Below are 14915 nucleotides of genomic sequence, written 5' to 3'. Positions count from 1 at the left end.
AGTATGTATCCAATTTGCTTTTTAAAATTTAGAATCTGCCTGCACCACCTTTTTGACAAACGTGGATAAACATGTGGAATATACAGGTCACGTAGTGATCAATGTTTTCAAAAGTATGTTACGTTTGCAGGAAGTTTAATTTGCATTTATAATTATTAAATTAATAGAAAGAGTCAGCTCATGTAATTCAATCCTCTCACTGACATTTCAATAAAACCAATTGACCAATTATTTGGATGAGCAGAAAACTAAGGTAAAGCATTTATCACATCACTAGTTCAACAGGCATGGTTTTGGCCTGATTATTATTACATCTGTTCAGAAGAAACTGCTAATATAATTACTCCAATAGAATTGCAATAAAATACATTACTTTTAGACCATTATTTGAATAATGGTAATTGGTCACGTGGATCACATTCAAAGTTATCTGAAGATTATCACCATATTGCACAAGATGTATATGGACAGATTTATCCCAGTTAAAATGATTAGCTATTAAATAACTTGTCACAGCCTGCCTTGAACTACGCGAGTGAAGCTCGTCAATGATTTTCACTATAACATACCCGATTCTTGTTTGTTCTTTTCACAAATTCAGCACCAACTGATGCAGCAATATTTGAGCTTTTTCTCAGCAGAAGCTGACAAACTGTAAAATGCCAAGTTCCCAACCCACCCTTCCTCCTCCCTATATCCAAATTCCCTCCAAAGAAAGACTGACCACCAATCATCAAAATTAGAACTAACTACACTTAATTAAAACCTTAAATACTGTACAGTGATGAAATACCCATCATTACTGTATCTATGTATTTGCAGAAATAGCTAGTTGTTCACAAACTTATGCCATTACTTTAAAAACTGATTCTCCTGGTAGTCAAATGGCAGTGATATCAAACCACTCCATTTGATAGTGATTCAGAAAAATAAAACATCTTCCATTTATCACAGGTACAAGCCCAGGCTTGTCATAACATCTGTGGGGGAAACTGCATGGGATAATGGCCTCGAAATTCAGTGCCGCCAGAAAGCTGGCGGTGTTAAGAGCTTTGTTCCCCGATTAGCGCCACAATTATTGCAGCGACCATTGGATCCAAATTCAGCTTTTTGACCACAAAAAACTGTTCCAGTCTGATTAGTTCTTCAAACCTGAAAATTGCAGTCTTAATTGGGGTGTTCTTCTCATGGGAAATTCACCCTTAGGGTGATGTGACAGCTGCCATTGCAGCACAGGCGTGAGGGAACGAGCGTATCGGTGTTGCTTTGGAGAGGGTGGCCCTAGCTCTGCAAGAGTCGGTGGACTGTCTAAGTGCTTTCAGACTAGTGGCTTTCATCAGACTGTGGCTGCTCGCACGCAGTCTCAGCTGGATGCCCCCCCGAGACCTCAGTGTTGCTTTCGTGGCTGCGTCCACCACGGGCCACAGGGGACCTTCCGGTGTGGCGCCACAGCACTGACCCGAGTTCCCTCAGATTGGTGGTGGATGTAGTGTGCGGCCCCTGGTGAGTTACTCAGGCTCCTCGGACCAGGATACGGATGATGCGTTCCCTCTGGCTCGCAGTATTCCTGGCCCCAGACCCGTCACTCTGCCAGTGCCTCCACGCATGGCCTCGCCCGAGCCAAGTCAGACCGAATCCTCCCAGTAGGGTGTTGACCAGTCTCCAGGCCCAAAACTGCTCAAGGGCGTTCTGGAAGAACATCTGCAGCTTCCACACAGGGAAGACAGCAGCCTTCCCACTGCCACAAGGGAGCCACTGAGGCGAAGTCGCAGGTTAGACACGCGTAAGACGTTTTTTTAAATTTTAAAAATGTTTATCATCAAAATTCTCTGGCAAACAAACATTTACACTTTACAGTCCGAACATGATAATTAAGAGTTGCTGAAGTAAAGTTAGCGCTCGGTTAGGGTGTAAATGCAAACACAAACCAGTATTTACTGCAGTGAATACAGACTGATGGGGGCAGTGGACACAAGAGCCTGTACCGTTACCAGCCGCTCGGGAACTAGATGCAGAAACTGAGACCGGAGTGCACCCACCGACCAATCACCAGACAAGCTCAACACTCGACACCTCACAAACTCTGAAGTGTTCTGTAAACTGGAGCCCGTGAAACAAGGAACTTTAACACAAATAGAGAAACATTAGTTGCCATTGGTAACCGGATCCTCCTTCATATCTTCCTTCTCAACCTCATCTGTCGGGCCAGCCTTCCTGTCCCGGCCTGGGATTTGCTCAGCCTGCAGCATGCCTTTCAGTTTCTCCACTTCAGCCAGCGTCAAGGCATTTGCAATAGCATTCTTAATTGCTTCTACTTCGGGTGCAGAAGGACCAGCTTTTTTCTTCTCCCCCGACAACCCTGCACCTGGCGTCAAAGTCTTCATTTTCTTGGTTATATCCTTTGCAAGCTGCGCCCCACATTTTCCTTTGAACATTCAATCCGCTTCCTGACGTTCCTTCAGCTTGACCTTCTGGAATTCCAGGACTCTGTCCTGAGGAGCTTTGTGGATCACATACAGACGATAATGCTTCTTGCTCGTTACTGGGTTCCTCAGGATGCTCAGGAATGTGAGGGACTTGATTGTTAAAAGTGTATCCAGATCCCCCAGCTCCTGTAGGTTGTTGTTGGTCAGCACTAACTCCCGCAGGTTAGGCAACGCCTGCTCAAGGCTCTCGCTGATCCGACAGATACGGTTGTTGTTCAGCAGCAGGCTCTTCAGTCTCCACAGCAGTGGGAAGCCATCCAGCTTCCGGATCTCATTGTCTGAGAAATCGATGGAATCGAACTGATCCAGAGTGGCCCCCAGATTCTCCAGCACTGGGATCTTGTACCCCCGCAGGTCGAGCTCCCGGTGCCACACCAGGTTGGTGTATTGAGCCGCCAACTTGATCAGCTTCGCCGTCAGCTTCACCACAATGGCCCGCTCCCGCCCTCACTCCCACACTGCAAGGAAATATGCACAGGGATGGTAAATGATGTTTATGTGTTATTTTTCTGCAGTTTATTGTTCTGGTAGTTGTTTGAAATTAAATTATGTATGAAATCTTTATTTTTTGTACTTATATCTGGGCTGCTGTACAATATGAGATGAGCATCATCATCATCATAGGCAGTCCCTCGTAGTCGAGGATGACTTGCTTCCACTCTAAAAGTGAGTTCTCAGGTGACTGATGAGTCCAATGCGGGACCTACCATCTCTGTCACAGGTGGGGCAAACAGTGGTTGAAGGAAAGGGTGGATGGGGAGCCCGAGTTGACGCACTCTCCTTCTGCTGTCTGCGCTTGGTTTCTGGTTGCTCTCGGCGATGAGACTCAAGGTGCTAAGCGTCCTTCCCTGATGCTCTTCCTTCACTTTGGGCGGTCTTCGGTCAGAGATTCACAGGTGCCAGTGGGGATGTTGCACATTATCAAGGAGGCTTTGAGGGTGTCCTTGAAGCGTTTTCTCTGCCCACCTGGGGCTCACTTGCCGTGTCGAGGCTCCGAGAAGTGCGCTTGCTTTCAGAGTTTCGTGTCAGGCATGCGGACGATGTGGCCCACCCAGCGGAACTGATCGAGCATGGTCAGTGCTTCGATGCTGGCATTTATGAAGGGGAAGTCATGTTTGACAAATTTTCTGCAGTTCTTTGAGGATGTAACGAACAGGGTGGATAAAGGGGAACCAGTGGAAGTGGTTTATTTGGACTTCCAGAAGGCATTTGACAAGGTGCCACATAAAAGGTTACTGCATAAGATAAAAGTTCACGGGGTTGGGAGTAATATATTAGCATGGATAGAGGATTGGCTAACTAACAGAAAACAGAGAGTCGAGATAAATGGTTCATTCTCTGGTTGGCAACCAGTAACTAGTGGAGTGCCGCAGGGATCAGTGCAGGGACCCCAACTATTTACAATTTATTTTAATGACTTGGAAGAAGGGACTGAATGTAACGTAGCCAAGTTTGCTGACGATACAAAGATGGGAGGAAAAGCAATGTGTGGAGGACAAAAAATCTGCAAAAGACATAGACAGGCTAAGTGAGTGGGCAAAAATTTGGCAGATGGAGTATAATGTTGGAAAGTGTGAGGTCATGCACTTTGGCAGAAAAAAAAATCAAAGAGCAAGTTATTATTTAAATGGAGAAAGATTGCAAGGTGCCGCAGTACAGCGGGACCTGGGGGTACTTGTGCATGAAACACAAAAGGATAGTATGCGGGTACAGCAAGTGATCAGGAAGGCCAATGGTATCTTGTTTTTATTGCAAAGGGGATGGAGTATAAAAGCAGGGATGTCTTACTACAGCTATATAAGGTATTGGTGAGGCCACACCTGGAATACAGCATGCAGTTTTGGTTTCCATATTTACAAAAGGATATACTTGCTTTGGAGGCAGTTCAGAGAAGGTTCACTAGGTTGATTCCGGGGATGAGGGGGTTGACTTATGAGGAAAGGTTGAGTAGGTTGGGCCTCTACGCATTGGAATTCAGAAGAATGAGAGGTGATCTTATCGAAACGTATAAGATTATGAAGGGGCTTGACAAGGTAGATGCAGAGAGGATGTTTCCACTGATGGGGAAGACTAGAACTAGAGGGCATGATCTTAGAATAAGGGGCCGCCCATTTAAAACAGAGATGAGGAGAAATTTCTTCTCTGAGGTTTGTAAATCTGTGGAATTTGCTACCTCAGAGAGCTGTGGAAGCTGGGACATTGAATAAATTTAAGACAGAAATAGACAGTTTCTTAAACGATAAGGGGATAAAGGGTTATGGGGAGCGGGCGGGGAAGTGGAGCTGAATCCATGATCAGATCAGCCATAATCATATTGAATGGCGGAGCAGGCTCGAGGAGCCGTATGGCCTACTCCTGTTCCGATTTCTTATGTTATGATGTTGGCCTGGGCGAGAACACCGACTTTGGTGCGTCTGTCCTCCCAATGGATTTGCAGGATCTTGTGGAGGCAGCATTGGTGGTACTTCCCCAGTGCTTTGATGTGTCTGCTATATATAGTCCATGTCTCTGAGCCATATAGGAGGGCGGGGTACCACTACTGCCCTGTAGATGATAAGCTTGGTGCTAGATTTGATGTCCTGGTCTTCAAAGACTCTCTTCCTCAAGCGACCGAAGGCTGCGCTGGCACACTGAAGGTAGTGTTGGACCTCGTCATCGATGCCTGCCCTTGCTGACAGTAGGCTCCCGAGGAATAAAAAATGGTCCACGTTGTCCAAGGTCTCACCATGGCTTTTGATAACCGGAGGGCAGTGCTGTGTGACAGGGTCAGGTTGGCAAAGGACCTTTGTCTTACGGATGTTTAGTGTAAGACCCATGCTTTCATTCGCCTTGGTGAAGGTGTTGGCGATGACTTGGAGATTGGCCTCCGAGTGTGCACAGACAAAAGCGTCGTCTGCGTACTGTAGTTCAATGACAGAGGATGGGACGACCTTGAATCTAGCATGGAGGCGGTGGAGGGTGAACAGATTCCTATTTCTTACTGTGCGTAATGCTGAGCTGTGGCAACATTTCCAGTCTGAGCCCTGGATTAAGATTTCAGTTTTTTCTCTCGCTCTCGTTTTTTGCTCTTTTCACTTTCTCTATTCCTATTTCTCTCTCTCTCTCCCAATCAAATTTTCTCTTTGTTTCTTATTCCCTTTCCTCACTTCTATCTTTTTCTCCTTCTCCTTTCTCTTTAGCTCCTCTCCCTCTCCCCACCCTTGAGTGCGGATTCTGTACTGATGATCTCCACTCCATGGAATAGGCTCCTGAACTTGTTGCTGAGCAATACGGAGCTGGCTCCGGGATCTCGCCCCATCCGGACGGAGCTTGTTGATCTCCCCCAGATGATCTCTTACTGGACTTCCCTGCAGCCGACTCAGCTGCTGCCGTTGAGCTAAACCGACACCGAAATCTCTGCCACTGTGCACCGGCCCTAAAAGCTAGCGGGGGCACAGTCAGCTAAAGGGCCGGCTTCTTAACGGTGAAAATGGGTCCGGGGCAGAGCGGTAGCGGTGCGCACTTTTACCACGTCACTATTGCCACAAGCCCCACACCGCCACGAGTCAGTCGATCATGGTAGTGTTCCACAACACTGCAAAACCTTGCAGGCCTAATTTAGATCGGGACAGCCAGTTGAGCCAAAAGTGGCGGCCATTCGATTTTGATGAATGGCCGCCGCAAACGGGGAGTAACGATCCTTCCCAGGACAGTGAATTTAGGGGCCAATGTCTCTCTAAAAAATTTGTGAAGTCCACGATGCCATCCGCATAACATTCCCCATTATACGTACTAAAGTTTCTTCCAAGGGCAGAGCTTCAATTCATTTCAAATCAAAGAACGCAAGCACATAAGAAATAGAAGCAGGAGTGGGGCATTTGGCTCCTCGAGCCTGCTCTGCCATTCAATAAGATCATGGCTGACCTGATCATGGACTCCGCTCCACTTCCCTGCCCGCTCCCCATATTCCTTTATTCCATTATCGCTCAAAAATCTGTCTACCTCTGCCTTATATTCAATGACCCAGCCTCCACAGCTCCATAGATTTACAACCCTCAGAAGAAATTCCTCGTCACCTCTGCTTAAAATGGGTGGCCCCTTATCCTGAGACTATGTCCCCTAGTTTTAGTTTACCCTATGGGTCGAAATATCCTCTCTGCATCCACCATGTCAAGTCCCCTCATTATCTTATATGCTTCGATAAGATCACCTCTCATTCTTCTGAATTTCACTGAGTATAGGCCTAACCTACTCAACCTATCTTCATAAGTCAACACCCCCCTCTCTCCAGAATCAACCTCGTGAACCTTCTCTGAACAGCCTCCAATGCAAGTAAGCCTTCCTTAAATACAGAGATCAAAACTGTACGCCGTATTCTAGGTATGGCCTCACCAATACCCTGTACCGTTGCAGCAGGACTTCACTGCTTTTATACTCTATCCCCCTTGCAATAAATGCCAACATTCCATTTACCTTCCTGATTACTTGCTGTACCTGCATACTAACTTTTTGTGTTTCATGCACAAGGACCCCCAGGTCCCTCTGTACTGCACCACTTTTTTTCTCCATTTAAATTATAATTTGCTTTTCTATTTTTTCTGCCAAAGTGGATAACCTCACATTTTCCCACAGTATGCTCCATCTGCCAAATTTTTGCCCACTCACTTAGCCTGTCTATATCCCTTTGCAGATGTATGTGCTCCTCACAATTTGCTTTCCCACCCATCTTTGTATCATCAGCAAACTTGGCTACATTACACTCGGTCCCTTCATTCAAGTCATTCATATAGATTGTAAAGAGTTAAGGCCTCAGCACCGATCACTGCAGCACCCCTCTAGTTGCTGTTTGCCAACCGGAAAATGACCCATGTTTCCCGACTCTCTGTTTTCTGTTAGGTAATCCTCTATCCATGCTAATATATTACCCCCAACCCTGTGAACTTTTATCTTGTGCAGTAACCTTTTACGTGGCATCTTATCAAATGCCTTCTAGAAATTCAAATACACATCCACTGGTTCCTCCTTATCCACCCTGCTCGTTACATCCTCAAAGAACTCCAGCAAATTTGTCAAACATGATTTCCCTTTCATAAAACCACGCTGACTCTGCTTGATTGAATGCTTTTCCAAATATCCTCCTACTGCTTCCTTAATAACGGACTCCAGCATTTTCCCAACGACAGATGTTAAGTTAACTGGTCTATAGTTTCCTGCTTTCTGTCTGCCTCCTTTTTTTAAATAGGGGCATTACATTTGCGGTTTTCCAATCCGCTGGGACTGCCGCAGAATCCAGGAAGTTTTGGTAAATTATAACCAATGCATCCACTATCTGAAGCCACTTCTTTTAAGACCCGAGGATGTAAGCCATCAGGTCCAGGGGACTTGTCCACCTTTAGTCCTATTATTTTACCGAACGTGAGCTGTGCAAAGAAAAATTAAAACATTCCCAGCAAGCCTGGAGAATGGGTGGGTGTGCATTTAGCGTAGAGGATGCTTGAATTTGAAGAATATTTTTAAGACCTTTCAAGGTAGCTAATCTTATATTCTTTGTTCTCCAAACATCATAGGAGATTGACAAAGTAGTGCATCATTTTGAGGCAGGAAGAAAAGGAGAAAGCTCTCAACAATGAACCAAAATTCAGGCCACTAACAGACTTGCCAAAGATGTAGATTAGCTGAATATGTTAAATCAAAGAATGGTTAGTGATGATGTAGTGTGCTCCATGTAACTATGTTGCAGATAATTTCAACAGAAAACTAGTTAACATTTGCCCATGAAGCAAAGATATATTCTTAATTTGAACATTTTGAGACCGAAATTCACCGTCCCCGAAGGGATGGCTACCGCAGAGTTTGGGCGGGCGACCGATAAAATCGATCGGCCGCCGTGGTCGAACCATATTTAGCTCGGGGGGGATTTGAGTGGTGTGCACTTCTGCTGTAAACGGCGCGGTGAAGCCACTGTAAAGGAGACTTTCCAGCGGAAAGCTCAGCAGCATGCGGGCCGCTGAAAAGCCACCAGGACCGGGATTTTCAACTGCAAAAAGGTAGGCCTTTTCCCAGTAGTGCCCCCGCAAGGTATTCAAGTCGGTGCTCGAACAGGACACCAGTGTTGCCATGATCGGGGCACTTTGGCAGGGAAATCGTTTTATTAATTTTAGTATTTTGATTTAAGATTACAGCATCCACTGTATTTATCTTTTACTAGTTTTATTAATTGTTTTGGCTCCATTCAACAACTGAGTGCTGCTCAGAGGTTTGCACATACTCTTGTACAACTTTCAGATCTGACTCTTTAGTGGAGGCCTGTGAGCTGCAGATACCTGCATGGCAGGGTTCACCCCGAGGATGGGAGGAGTGTTGGGAGGGCAACACCTGGTACACCTGCTCAGAAACAGGCGTTGCCGTGTAAGATTCGGCAAAAACATTAGTGTGAACTTTTGGGTTTATAAGTTTCGAACTTTGCTGGGACATATTCACTGTAGAGCAGAAAAGCTGATCTGGAGCAGGTCCAAGCATGTTTAAATTGAATACACATCAACTGGGGGGGGGAAATGAGAATAGCTGAATGCAGTAACATCATGGTTTTTGTCATTGAATTGGAACCCATCAGTGAGACATTAAGTAAAATGGCTCAGGTTTCAGGCTATCGAAAGACAATGGAAAGCTATTTTGACCACAGACTCATCGGAACCACTCATCGTGGGACAGCCCAGTTGACAAAGGGGCAGGCAAAGACTTGATTTTTGCTTTTCAGTTGGACAGTCTCAGGCGGGAAGGGCAGTTGGATTTTAAGCAGTCTTGCAGGTATAAGAACGGCAGTTGGAAGCCATCTCTCTCTCTCTCTCTCTCTCCTCTTCTACGCCTGCTTGCAATGCACAAGGACCAAGCACTCCATCTGGAATAGAGGGAAGAAACCACCATCTACGAGCCAAGACAGCCTTGTTACTTCGACTGGGAGGTTGGACTTGAATACCAGAGTTTGATATGGACCCAGAAGATACGCCTCCTCGGGAGAAGTAGCGAGTAAGCCAGAGGGGTAATTGGTGAGCATTTATCCCAGCCCACGGATTTTTAAGACCACCGCATAGTCGTGTGTCCCAACCAAGCTTTAGGGGTTTTCAGGGGAGATGTTTTAGATGTGGGTACTTAGCGTTAGGGGCCTCTTTAGACAGGCCAAGCTGTGTATTGTACTGCATTTGTTTGTTTTACACACCAGGGTATGTGTGATTTAACTGGGTGCAGGTGTGTGTTTTAACTTTAATAAAGCATTGCCGGTCAAGACTGAGGTATTTGTCCGTGACTCGTCATCTGTTCCGTACAGTAATAATTCCCAGCGTTATAACTATTGTCAAGTGGGGGTGCTTCAAAAACATCCAAGAGAAACTACTTACAGCTGTCAGCACCATGCAGACAGACAACGAGCAAGGGAGGCAGCAGCCATGATTCGTTCATTCTGCGCCAGACCAATGTGCCCGCCATCTTCACCAGCCCAAATCAGGATTGCGGTTGGCTGCTTGGGGACAAGGGATATCCCCTGTACACTTGGCTGCTCACTCCACTGCGGAACCCTAGGACAACGCCAGGGCATGCATATAATGACGCTCATTGTGCCACCAGGTGCATCATCGAGCAGTGCATAGGAATCCTTAAGCTGTAGTTCCGGTGCCTGGACCACTCTGGTGGCATCTTGCACTACGCTCCTCAACGGGTCTCCATAATGGTCGTGGTCTGCTGCATGTGCACAACCTGGCCATAATGAGAAGACAGCTGCTGGAAGTCAAGCCAGCAGTACCACCTGAGGAGGAGGATCCCCATCACCCCAGAGCTAGGAGGCATCAACACATCGCCACCCTGGAAGGGCCGGGTGCAGACTGGCCAGCACGCTCCTGGGAGGGTGCGTCCTCACATATATAGAGGTGCCCGACACCTCCCCTGCAATCTCCCTCCATGCATTATCTACTGACAGTCTGCCAGGTCTCCCCACGTCAGGAAACAGTATTCTTCTTCTGTCCTCCACACTGTCCATCAGTGTCTCCAGCTCCATATCAGTGAACCTGTTGGCTCTCCTTGCAGTAGCCATCCTTCCAACCTCCTTCCCCTACCCTCTCGGGGCGTTGCTGCAAACCCTGGCCAAGCAGCTGGCTCATTAGAAACCCTTACCTGCAGGCTTAATTTTTCAGTGGTGATAACGCTCAAATTAAGACAGCCACACCGCTGAAAAATCCACTTTGGAAGGGTTCATTAGCGCTGGAACCCATTTGTTCACTTCTGGAGCTGAATGTAGGATGGCCCAGCCACGAAAAAATTTCGCCGCAAATGGCCACAAAAAAGTGGGGGAGCACCATTTTCCAGTGGTACCGAATTTCGGGCCCTTTGACTCTTCGGGCTGACTTCTACTTTGGTGCTTGTTTAGGCTGGACAATGAAAAAGTGGGCCTAAAATTCCAGGGTCAGGCTTTGACAGTCATAATGTGGCCCTCCAATCTGAATAAGTGCTACTGTAAATGCACTTCCAGACAACGAATAATGAATTTTGCTACTCATTTACCTAGTTTGTTTTAAAAATAGCCATTCTTGAGGCTAGAGGGCTATAGGCCACAAAACCCTAACAATTCATCCTGAAAGATTTCGCACAATCCACCAAAAAAGGCTGTAGCTTTGTGAGCATTATGGTTATGTTACTGGACTAGTAATCCAGAGGCCTGCATGAATCATCCAGAGACAAGAGTTCAAATCCCACCATGACAGCTGTGGAAATGAAGTTCATTTAATTAAATAAATTTGGAATAAAAAGCTAGTATCAGTAATGGTGACCATGGGCTCAAGTTTCGGGCCGCGCCTAGAACGGCGCAGCCCCGAGATCCATGCCTGTTTTCCGCGCTCAAAAGCGCGTCAAAAACTTAAGAGCAATTCTCCGGTTCGCAGCAGCTTGCTCCCAGCTTGGCACGGCATGGAGAGATCTGCGGGGGGGTGCCAAAGCGTGGCGCCGGTTCTGAAACTGCAGGGGGGCGGGGCTACATCCGAGCAGACGATGTCGTGCCGGCAGCCCTGTGCATGTGCGCTGGAGCCTGCACGCGTGCGCAGTGAGACACAAACATTAGCACTTGGCCATTTTTAAAGGTAAATGAGGAAAAGTGCCGATTTGTTTTGTGGAGCTGTGGAAAGGCCTGTGAGTGAACTTTTGGTGATTTTTGTGTGCCTGAAAGAGTGCTTTTAGCAGCACTGTTGAAGAAATCACCTGCTAATCAGTGAGTGCTGCTTTTTGCTGCTAAACTTCCAGAACAAGTGCTGCATAGGTGCATACAAAATAAGGACTGTGTGTTTTGAAAAATCAGAGTGTCAATTCAATACAGCAATGGAACAACGTCCATCAAGAACAAATAATTTCTTGCATGAGGAAGGGGAGACATTAGTTAATGTCATTGAGCAGAGATGGCAGGAGCTGGAAGCTGGATACCAGCAACAGAGGTCGCGTAAAAGTGCCACCCAAAGAAAAGAAGAAACGCTGGAACCAAGTCGCAAAAGATTACTGCGCAGTGGTGCATACCATGAGATCTGGAAGCCAGTGTAAAAAGAAATGGTACGACCTTGGTCAAGTAATTAGTGGAAGTAATATTTTAATTTTTTAATGGAATCGTAATTGTAAAAGTGACTATCTGTATATGTCCCACCCTGCAGAAAGACGCACTCTGTAAAAAGTTGTATTTTAACCTTTGCAGAAGAAATTGGTCCACAACAAAAGGGAAAGAACTCGAACAGGAGGAGGCCCGCCAAATCTGCATCCACTCACACCCTTGGAACAGAGGTTAGCTGCTATGATGAGTTGTACATGGAGAAAAGCAATCAGTACAGCACAAGCTGGGCCCGCACGCGATGAAGAGGATAAGTCCTGAAAATGCATCGTGGCCCTTCAAACCTGCTGCCTGGCCTGCTATGTGTGAGAGTACGCATGCCACCCATCCTGCCCCCTCCTCTGCTGCTAAACATTTGACTGTTCTGATATATCCAGACTGGCTGCAGGCAGCGATGACTGAAATGTCTTCAGGGGAGACCTTCCAAATTAATATTTATGAGCCCACATTAACGGGAATCAGAGTTTCAACCCCTTGCATAGGTTCTGGTTCCACCTTCCATGGTTTTAAATCCGATGTTGCGGGTCCCAGTGGTGCTGCTGGTGTAATCCAGCAGTTTACAGCCAGTGCCCCACTGTCCCAGCCCACGGCTCGCACTCGAGTGGTGCCGGATGCAAGACCCAGGGCCGCATCATCCCACCCCGTGCCTCCCACTCTAGTGCTGCTGTTTGGAACACCGAGCATCCCACCGTCCCAGCCTGTGGCTCCCAGTGTAGTGGTGCCACGAGGCAGACCCAGGCTGAGGAGGAGATTGGAGACACGCTCGCCTGAGATGCAGTGTGCAACAGATGCGGCTCAGGTTATGGCATTGGGTGTGGAGACCAATGAGTTTATCCGATCACTCATGGGCAGCGTCAGTGCAGTGGGTGAAGAGGTGACGGTCCTGACGGGAGAAATATCAGTAATGACATGGGAAATGAGGGAGGGAATGTCCGAGGGAGTGCAATCAACGGGCACAGGCCGTCAGGGAGGGCATGCAAGTGACGGCACAGGCCATCAGGGAGGGCTATGTGCCTGCAATAAGGGCACACAGCCCGGCCAATCAAATGACACCCTCTTGAAGAAGTGAACATTCACCGAGATGTGGATAAGAGATGGTGGCAGCCTTTCTTTGCTGCTTTTGTTCTTGTTCTTGATGTAACTGTGGTAACGTTTTTCAAATTGAAATTGTTTTGTAAGTTTTGTAACTTTACAAGTTTATAAGTGATCTGAAAGAATCATATTAAAGAGTTTGATACAACAAATATATTACACTAACAAATATTTTTTCATTAAAACTGAATCATGTTCCATTAACACAACACAACGTAGAAACAACTCTAAAAAATAAACATGTCCATGCGCAACAATTGTCGCAGAGCTTTCAGGCATCAGTAATTGAAGCGTTCGCGGATGAGCTGCTGGCGCAGGACTCGAGCAATCATTATAGGAGCATGATGGGCGGCCCTCCTCCGACCTCGTGCTCCGGCATCAGGCACTTGCTTGCTTTCCTGATCATCGTCATCATCCTCATCCTGCTCTTCCAAATTACTATCATCAGGCACTGGCCCCTCATGTGGGTCTTCTGGTTCCACTACCAGCTCCTGCTGCCTTATGATGGCTAAATTATGCAGCATGCAGCACACAACAATCTGTGACCGACAATCTGAGGAGAGTAGTGCAATGGCCTCTGGAATGGTCCAGGCATTGGAAACGCTATTTCAAGATGCCAATGGTCCTCTCTATGATGCTGCGCGTCGCAATGTGCGCCATGTTGTATTGATGGTCAGCTTCCGTCCGTGTTACACGTAGGGACGTCATGAGCCAGGTGGCCAGGCCGTACCCTTTGTCTCCCAGTAGCCAGCTCTGCCCTTCTGGCTGCTACTCAAACATGTCAGATATAACGCTGTCACGTAGGATGAACGTATCATGGGTGCTGCCAGGGTATCTCGCATCGACTGAAATGATGCGCTGCTTGTCATCGCACATGAGCTGCACATTGATGGAATGGAAACCTTGTCTATTCCTGTACTGCTCAGAATCCTCCACAGGTGCTCGCAAGGCGATGTGGGCCTGTACCTTTGGGAAGCCAGCAATCCTGAAGCAGCCCACAGCCCTGTCATGCATTGCTTGTGCAGTCATTAGGAACTTGATGGTCATTCCTCCGTGCATACAGTACAGCCGTGACCTGGTAAAGGCAGGCATGTATTGCACGTTGAGATGGTGCACACATCTCCAGTTGCAGCTTGAAACGATCCCGAGGCATAGAAGGCAAGTGCAGCTGTTACCTTCACTGCAACAGACAAGGCAGTCAGCGTTCTGCTTCTGGGCTGCAAATCTGCTCTCAACATATCCCAGATCTCAACGACAACTTCTCTGCGGAAACGCAGCCTTTTGACACAATCAGCCTCGCAGGTACGAACGCCTGGCTCGATATTGCCCATCAGCCTATGGGCTATGACGTTCCTGGTACGGTGAATTCTAATCAATTCTCTCCTATGTAGTGAATTGATGGCGAACCATTGCATAATCCGTGTTGATGATAATGCAGCACCCATACTTGAATTACAAATTTAACTTTTAAACTTGCTGGCTGGCTCTCCCTCCCGGTGCTTTGTACGCCTCCCCTGACTCCTGGCCGAAAGGCCTGCAGCCTATAAAAATAACTTTGTAGCTCTGGAGGCTGCTGTGCTGCCTGTGTGGCCCGACCGAACCGTGACCCGCCCCTTTCTCCTGGCCGAACGTCCCAAATCACTTCGCAGCTCTGGAGGCTGTTGTGCTGCCTGTGTGTGACCCGAGCGAACTGTGTCCCGCCCATTTCTCCTGGCTGAACAGCC

At 47.2% G+C, this 14915-nt stretch overlaps 1 protein-coding gene and 1 pseudogene across 4 annotated transcripts in view; both read right to left on the bottom strand.

Annotated features, from left to right (window-relative positions):
• babam2 (BRISC and BRCA1 A complex member 2) overlaps positions 1 to 14915 on the bottom strand; it is a 278819-nt gene that overhangs the window by 210307 nt on the left and 53597 nt on the right. The window lies entirely within an intron of this gene.
• Positions 2077 to 14238, bottom strand: LOC139266987 (U2 small nuclear ribonucleoprotein A' pseudogene; annotated as a pseudogene).

The sequence above is a fragment of the Pristiophorus japonicus genome, chromosome 7 (assembly GCF_044704955.1).
Source record: "Pristiophorus japonicus isolate sPriJap1 chromosome 7, sPriJap1.hap1, whole genome shotgun sequence".
Lineage (NCBI taxonomy): Eukaryota > Metazoa > Chordata > Chondrichthyes > Pristiophoridae > Pristiophorus > Pristiophorus japonicus.
This window is presented reverse-complemented; position numbering and strand designations above follow the sequence as displayed.